The 8,957-nt window shown below is 34.7% G+C and overlaps 1 pseudogene; it reads left to right on the top strand.

Annotated features, from left to right (window-relative positions):
- The first annotated feature begins 3,615 nt into the window (after nt 1-3,615).
- On the top strand, nt 3,616-7,875 carry LOC128116468 (odorant-binding protein-like; annotated as a pseudogene).
- Nucleotides 7,876-8,957: the final 1,082 nt, after the last annotated feature.

Here is an 8,957-nt window from a genome sequence, read left to right as displayed (position 1 = left end):
AAGATGTTGGAGGGAAAGTATGTGGGAGGGGCTTGAGGAAGGAGAAGAAGAGGGAAAATGATGTAAGTTGAAGGCAACTGAAAACAAGAAAATGTATTAACATAGTACCTGATGTGTAAAGAACACAGTTAAATATTTGACATTTGAGTTGGGATTTTTTTTTTCTAACAAAACAGAGCATTGAACTTCATATATTTTACAGTCGGGACCATATGTCACTTGACTATGATTCATTTGCATCTTCTCTATATTAACTATGTCATTTTTCTCTTTGCTGAGGACTATTTACTCTTATTTTCATTACATGTCTTGAAGATTGTTTAAGGTAGTTCCATACATAGAGAATTTCAACTGAGACACTCCCAACTGCCTCCTTTCCTCAAAGCTGTGGCTCATGAAGTTGTGTCTGCCAAATTTATTTTGAGAAAAGAGAAAATAGAGAGACAAGAAGAAAGTGTAGAGCAGTACATTATTTTCAGTGTGGCATGTGTGAACCTACGAACAAAACATGCAAGAAAGAGGGAAATAGCTTCATGTGTATAAAGTTGTATATTCCATGAAAGCTACTGCCTGGGGTTTTCTCCTTCTAGCCAAAACCTTAGTATAAGGTCTGTCATCAGAGTGAGAGAAGGCTCTGAGAATGTAACATGTCCTTAGATAGAGACCTCATGTGTAAATATCCTGGGTGTTTACTGTGTGATGATGGAATTCATAGTTACTACTCTTGGCTGAATCCTGAATACAACATCAAAATAAGCCCTTAAGGCTTGTCACTCATAAGATTAATATAAAATAAAAATCAGAGAATGTGAAAGAAATGAAAAAATGGATTTCAGACTGTTCAAAATAGAGGATTATATTTATAACAGATATTAATTTAAAATTGTGAAATTCTTTCATTTCTTCCATTTTAAGATATTATATTATAATCGCATCATTTGCTCCTTACCTTTCCTCCTTCTGAACCACCTCATATTCCCTTCTTGTCTTTGTCATTATTGAGGACTTCTTTTAAAATTGATTGTTGTCACATTAAAAATTGTGAAAATTTGATGAACTAATATGACTGTTTTGTGAGTATAGATAGAAACAAGGGAATTGGAATGAATGAATTTGTTTAGTGTTCCATAAAGCTTTTCAGAAAACCAAATCCTTAGCTAAGTTTGTACATATGCTTATACTCAAACAATGACACAGGAATTTCCTGGCACATTAATGCCAGAAGAAAATTAAGATGATGGAAGAAGGAAATATTTAAAAACTTATCCTGATTTACCCTCAACCTGAACAGATGAGGCAAATTGCCTAGGATTCAACATGAAGCCAAAACCACAGGGAACTTTTGAGGTTGGGGACTCTGAGGTGATGTGTCACTCAACTGAAAATAAAGAATATTTACTTTTCAGACTCTCATAGTTAATTCAACTTTGTATTCTTTAATATGTTTTTAAAATATTTCATGTTTCTTTTAAAACACAATGGTTAGAAATGAAGTGTACAACTCCATAAGCCAGGTCTTCTTCCATAATCTTCAGAAGTCAGGAAGTGGCTACTTTATGTCTAGCATAAGCAAACATGCCAGCTGTGAATGAATACCCTGAAAATCTGACAAATTTAAAACACAACATATAAGATCAGAGACAGTCCAGTCAAAATGAGTCTGGGACATGAAGAGAGACATTTGAAAAATAAACACACACACGCAGACATAGACACACAGACAGACAGATACACACTCTTGTACACACAGAGAAAGAGACAATCACAGAGTCACAGAGAACATAAGAGGGAGAGAGAGCGAAAGTAAGAAGGAGAGAGAGAGAGACAGAGAGAGAGAGAGAGAGAGAGAGAGAGAGAGAGAGAGAGAGAGAGAGAGAGAGAGAGAGAGAGAGAGAACAAGGGCAGAGACATCCTTTGTTGTTGTTATGACAAAATTGTATCCAATTCTGGAAAACAGTGTGGAGAATTCTTAGCTTTCTCCAAGTAAATGTGTACCATGTAACTCAGTTATATAGCTCCTTGGAATATGCCTACATGACTTGATGTTCTGTTTCACAGATATTTTCTCATCCATGTTCATTGCTACTCTATTCACAACAGCCAGGATATGGAAACAACATAAATGTTCTACAGCTGTCTAAAGGGTAATGAAATAGTGGTAGTTATACACTACGTGATAATATTCCAAGGTAAAGGAAAATGAATTCATGACATTTGCAGGTAAATGGCATGCACTATAAAAGATCCTTCTGGGTGAAGAAACCCAGATCTAAAAAGACAAATGTGGCATGTTAGGTCTCTTCTGTTATTCCTAGCTCCAAATCTTCAGATAAAAGTTAGGACTCAAATGTGACCATTCAAACTCATATGCATATAACAACATTTATATGAAGAAAGAGTCCACAAAATTGAAATAGTTGAAGTAGGTACATATTGGAGAGTTTAGAGTGACTCTCTAAAGAAGAAAGGTGAAGAAAGGTGACTGCAGAACGATGTTATTATGGTATAATCTCAAAAACTGAAAGAAATAGAGATAATAACAGGATATAATCTTAAAAAAGTGTCATAAATTACAGACTAATGCTTTGTAATGGTGTAGTCAGAAACCATGGGTTGTCAAACAAAATTACTAGAGTGATAACTGTAGGTTATTCGATGTGTTAGAGAGAGAAGCCCCAGAGGATAAACAAGAACTGCAGTCCTGATATTCTTCTTGGTGGTTCCTAGAAATGGATGACAAGATCCTATGGCTAAGCATAACACAGACCTTGGTTTTGATGTGTAAAGAAGTCAACTGGTTGGGGAGGGTCGTCGCTTTAGGAAATGTAAAGCATTATTTTCAGCTTGAATGTAGAGTCCCTTTGCACAATTATAAAATTTCTCTGAGGACAGTATAGGCTGATTCACTTGATTGTGTTTATTTTAATCAATGTTACTTGTCTTTATTACCAGTGGACATGTAGCAACATTTTTCCTACTATTCACACAGTTAAGCTTTGATGATAGCCCTTGTAGCTCTTTGCCGTGGTAGTTGAATTTAATGTACTAGAAGACTATAGTAGTCAATGTATGGAAAGATTTAAAAGTAGCACAAGACATATCAACATCCTTATAGGAAATCCTCCAATCCTCTTATCTTCTAAGAGTGTGGTTACTCTGGCTCATATATACCAGGCCAGAGTTTAAATTCAGTTAACTGCACAGTCTTATGCTTAGATTCAGAATGTATTTTAAATGCATGTCATGTTGGTTAAATGAATCATGTAGGACATATGCATTGTGATCTTTACCCGTCAGTATAGTTCTGGAGGCAAAGCCATTCCTTAATGCTCTCACAGGGATAGTTCTTTCTTTCTGACAGGATGCTCAATTACTCATCCCAACATAACTTGACCTTAAGGCTAATCTTGTTAGTTTAGGGACATGAGATCATACACCATTCAGCAGGGCCAAAGAGGAAATACCAGACAGATGTAGGTTGTTGTGGTACAGAACCATTGGTTGATTCCATGAAACTCTCTCTAACTAGCTGTCTTAAAAGCTTTGTCAGTTCAATTCCTTCACATCCATTGATCTATTTTGAGCTTCTGTAGAAGACCAAAGACAGGTGTCACCATGGTAAAGTTTTTGCTGCTGGCTTTGTCATTTGGACTAGCTGATGCTCATGCTAAGGTAAATTCATTTGGTCTGTGCATATGTCTGAGGTTCCTCAATAGCATATTTCTATGGACATGCTGCGTCATTCAGCTAGTCCAAGCAAGTCCATATTCATGAAATACCCTTTCTGACTTTCACTCAGGTACACTTTTCCAATCTTATTTCTCTAGGATGAAACAATTAAAATAAGGTAAATATGGGTTGAATTTGCAGAGCGTAAGAGGCCAAAGCATGAACAGTTCTGCAAAGTCTCAGGTCCAAAATTCTGTGTTAATCGGGTCATCATACTACTCTGTGTTATTCTACAACAATAAATACAAAATCTTGAACTAATAAATAAAATATTATTGATTGATAGATAGTTCTAGTTAGTTTACTTATTTTCAAAGCCTGGGATCAGAGAAGAGAAAACGAACTCATAGTTTAATGACCTGTTTCATTTTATTCCTTTATTCATCTTTTTGTTTTTTCAGATTGTAGGAAAATGGTTAACAGTTGCCATCGCTGCTGACAATGTTGAAAAGACAGAACTGGAAAGATCTCTGAGAATCTACTTTCATGAACTTACTTGTAATGAGGATTGCAATGAAATGGGAATCACATTTTATGTCAAGTAGCCAAATGGTCAGCCATGTAAACTGAGCAGACTACTTATGTTTCTTAGCATTTTTGTTGTTAAATTTATAGGAGAATGTTCTGTTTTTGGTCATGAAATCACATCTTTAGTAATGTGATTTTATTATTCCATGATGGGGTATCTCTGGACACCACACAGAGATTACACACTGTTTCCAATTCCATGAGTGTTTCCTTAGAAATTCTTGTGGTTGGAGGCTTGTGGTTTAATTTTATTCTCTAATATTAGATACATGACACTCAAAGGTTCTCATTTCCAGTAAGTCAAAAGGTATGTGTGAGCATTTGTGTCAAAGCCATATATATTATCTTATCCAAACAATGATGTCAGAGAAAAGTCCTCCACAAACAGGTCATATAAATCTTACTTATGAATCCCCTTCTCTGAAGCTTTAGGTTCAAAGAATGTCTCTCTGGCATTTGGATGTCTGTGTTCAATGAAAAATTATGTAACACCATAAGGACTAAAATGCTTAGACCATTTCTCTCTTATAGCCACAACTGTAAGTTTTAGGTTGCAACTAAAAGCACTTAAAACACATGCATATAAACTTGTGTCCATATTATGTCTGGACAAGAACAAGAGAATTAGCATAATTAAAATCATATGCTGTAAATAGTGTAGTTTGGATAAGGAAGGCATAAGAGCCTACAGAGCACTTGCCAAAATTGGCACAAATAAGGAAGTCATCTGTATGATTACAAATAGGATGATATTTTCTAAAGAAGAATTAAGAATAATAAGGTAAGCATAGACACTTCATTCCAAGCTCTGCACACTGTTCATAGATACTATTACTCCCTCAAGTTCATTATAACACGTGAAGGTCTGTATTATGAATTCCAAGGTTATAAAGAATAACCCATGGATTCTCTGTTTGATTTTTAGTTCGAATGGTCAATGCTCAAAGACCAAAGTCATTGGGTATAAGCAAGCAGATGGCTCCTACAGAACCTAGTGTAAGTACAGGATCTGGGAGTTTCCTCTATGAACAAAAGCAATGTGAGTGTGCACATTCATACTAATACTTCAGCCACCCATAGGTGTACATAGGCTGTACATGGATCCAAAACAATTATGGCTACTTGGAAAGTTATCAATCCTTCCAATGAACTGATATATGCTACAAAGTCAGATTATATTGTAGGCCATCTGAACTTTACTTGGAGAACACTATTACCTAAAAATGTGAATAATTCTAACAAAATGTCTTCAAATTGTTTTTCTGCATGAAAATTTATTTCTAGTTAATAGTCACTGTTTAATCTTTCATACGGTGTCTCAGTTTGTTATCAGACAGACCTACCACTCACCAATAGGTCTCAGTGGCCTCAAACACCTTTGCAAACTTCATGCCTCAGGCTCTCAAGTACTTAAATTGCAGACATGATGTTCATCCTTGATTCATGGACAATTTAAATCAACAGTGCTATTTCAAAGTTTCCTTTCTCATATTTTGGAGAGACCACAGCAATTAGATTATTGGAAGATAAAATTCAATTTTTAAAAGCTGTTATGGCAAAAATCTGTTTTAAGAATTTCAGACTGACTACTCCAATTTTGTAAGAATTGCCTAAGTAATAGCAACACTATTCCACTGAATTATACATAGTTTGCCCTTAAGTGAACAGAGGACACATTCTTCTGGCAAATCTAATGCTTTCCTAACTTAACATGGATATTAAAAAGCAGTACTGTAATCAAATATGACTAGATAATAAAATCCTTTTATTTTTCTGTGAACCAATTTTTAATCATTTAATAAGTTTCAGTAAGTAGAAATCACACACATACACACACACACATACAGAGAGAGAGAGAGAGAGAGAGAGAGAGAGAGAGAGAGAGAGAGAGAGAGAATCAGACAGACAGACAGAAACACAGACACACACAATATGAATGTATGGTATACTCAAAATGTTCATCTTTACATCTTTTCTAATAATAATCTTACAAGATGATAACTTTTGCACCTATTACTATATGGTCTATTTTTGCACATGTATACATTTGCCCACCTAATATTATCGTGTTATGACATCAAAGTTTTGCACTTTCAGAAAATTGACAAATGGGCTTTAGGATCTGGTTGAAAGGGAAAGGAATACCCAATGGACTGGTCATACAAGTCTTGGCATGAGTAATTCAGAGAAAAGGAAAAGTGTCTGTACTTAAGATTCACTATCAGGTTTGAAGAGCAGAAATGATTGGTCACCATATAATGCTGGAATAGGCAAAATGAATGACTACAGGAACACCTTTGCACACATGTGTCATATGATAGTGAATCAGAGATGATTGCTAGATTCAGGGTCAATATTAATGTTTAGCAAATAGGTGACATCAAATAAAGTAAAAAAAAATGACTGATATTGAGTTTTTAAATATTTCCATTTTATAGATGAAGGTGACAACATATTTCAATCTGTGTATATAACACCAAAGCACATAGTCTTTACCAGTAAGAATGTGGATAGAGCCAACCGGCAGAGAAACTTGATATTTGTTGTCGGTAAGAATGGTAGTGGATTTTCTGAATTTAAAGCGAAGGTATCACTCTGCAAAAGGGGATTAAGTCAGATTTATCCCCAAATACAATATCATGGGATTTCCAAAGTTATGTCCACTAACTAAAGACAGTCCTTTGTTGTGTGGACCAACTTTTACATCATATTGTAATTCAAGTAGCATGGTCATTGACGACTAGGGACAATGGGGGAGGCTATTGGAAGAGTTTATCTTCATGTATCCTCACTGGAAAGACCAAAGCAAATATAGTTTTCCCAAAGTTCAGACCATTTTGAGTGTCATTTGATCAAGTGTGTTTGAAATTAAAATATAAACTCTGGAGTATAGACTCAGGAGAAATGTGAAGGTTTCATTGAGAGGCATTCATGACTCTCTACATTTATGTTTTTAAAAGTGGAAAGGATTGAGATGTGTAAATTCTCTAGAGAAGAGTATTTTATCATAGAACACTGGAAAGTGATGTCATACCACCATTTAGACTTCATTAAATGGAACATGAGGAAATTATTATTGATTGTATTGACCCACCCAGCATAGATGAATTTGGAGAAGTTGAGATTTTCTGTTGCATACCATGTTGGGACACTAAGTTCTACAGAATTCTACTGAACATTTCTCTGACATTGTCATTCATGCAATGTAGGAAAAGGTGAGCCTTTGAATGAAGATGAATATGGAAAACTTGTGAAATATTCTGAGAAGCAGAACATTCCACCAGAAAACATTCGAGATGTTCTGGCTACAGGTAACCTCAATGAAATTGTTTTGGCTATCGCATATATAAATAATGTATATTCATTAAAATACATTTCTTCAAATACTGAATCTATTATCTATCTATCTATCTATCTATCTATCTATCTATCTATCTATCTATCTTCTCCCTATCTACTCATTAAGATCCCTGATTCAGATTATATCTAGTCATATGCTATCTTTCAGTTGCTATTTCAAGCAATGATCATTGGGGAGTCGTTATTATATTCTTTTGATAACATTTCTGTCACTCCTTACCCCACTCATAATCTTTTACAGGTACTTGTCCTAAGTAAAGACCTCTGTAGGTGAGTAGAAACAGAAGCTATGCTTAATCATCTTGATATTTGAATGTATTTGTGCTTATTACATAAAAAAATTAAAAATAAGTATGTGACAGAGGAAAAAAAGAACTCAAAAGTAGGCAAAATCGGGACAGAATATTATTTGATTTTTAAAGCTGAAAATCTTACAGTGACTAAAAATGAGGGATAGAATATTTTTATTTATAAAACAATATGAAAGATTTTTGTCTCATTCAGAATTGCCAATATTTTTATATTGAGGAATATTAAATCAAGAAAATGTAACTTGTCATTCAAAAAATCTTAGTTTACTTATGTTTGTGGAATATTATTTGCCGCAGATATGGTACAAGCATATTGATCTTTTCTATGTATTCTTTGAATCCTCTCAATCCCAACTTATATGTGAGGCCACAGAATGTCATTATTTCCTGTAGACAGTGCTCCTATGGAATCCAAAGTATAAAATACTTGTGGTTTCTAGGAAAGGAACTGTTTGGTTTGTGTATAATCCCTCCCTATACCCTATTGTTATATTTAATTTTGTGTTCATGCACTCTCAAGGATGAAACCTTTCCTTTCCTTTCAACTATGTTTTCATTTTTGCTTTCATGTTTACACAGAGGACAACTGGGTGACAATTATGCATCACATCCTCTTGACCAGGGAATCAGTATCACATATAAATCACCATTTCTTTCTGAATGAATTGTCCCCTCTCCTGTGAAGTCAGCATACCACATACCAAATTCCTGACTTACCTCTCCTTTCCTTTTTCATGATGTATGAGCTGTTCCTACTTTTCTGAATGATTAAATAAAGTGTTCCAAGAAGCAATAAAGACCGTGTGAAAATGATCTCATTCAAAAAGCACATAAATATCCACTAAGCTAATTAAAATAATCAGTCTGGTGTAACAAATGATATCTGTATTACTGAAAACTGTTGTAATCCTTGGAAATGTCACAATTCTGGAACCATGGACAAGAACACTGCAGAAGTGAATTTTATGTTGTGCTTAATATTTACTTTCAGCTGTAAATTGTGATTTGTGGTTGAATGGTCTGAACAAA

The sequence above is a fragment of the Peromyscus californicus genome, unplaced genomic scaffold (assembly GCF_007827085.1).
Source record: "Peromyscus californicus insignis strain IS unplaced genomic scaffold, ASM782708v3 Scaffold_10__1_contigs__length_136768540, whole genome shotgun sequence".
NCBI classification, from domain to species: domain Eukaryota; kingdom Metazoa; phylum Chordata; class Mammalia; order Rodentia; family Cricetidae; genus Peromyscus; species Peromyscus californicus.
The sequence above is the reverse complement of the archived record's forward strand: the minus strand, read 5'-3'. Positions and strand labels throughout refer to the sequence as shown.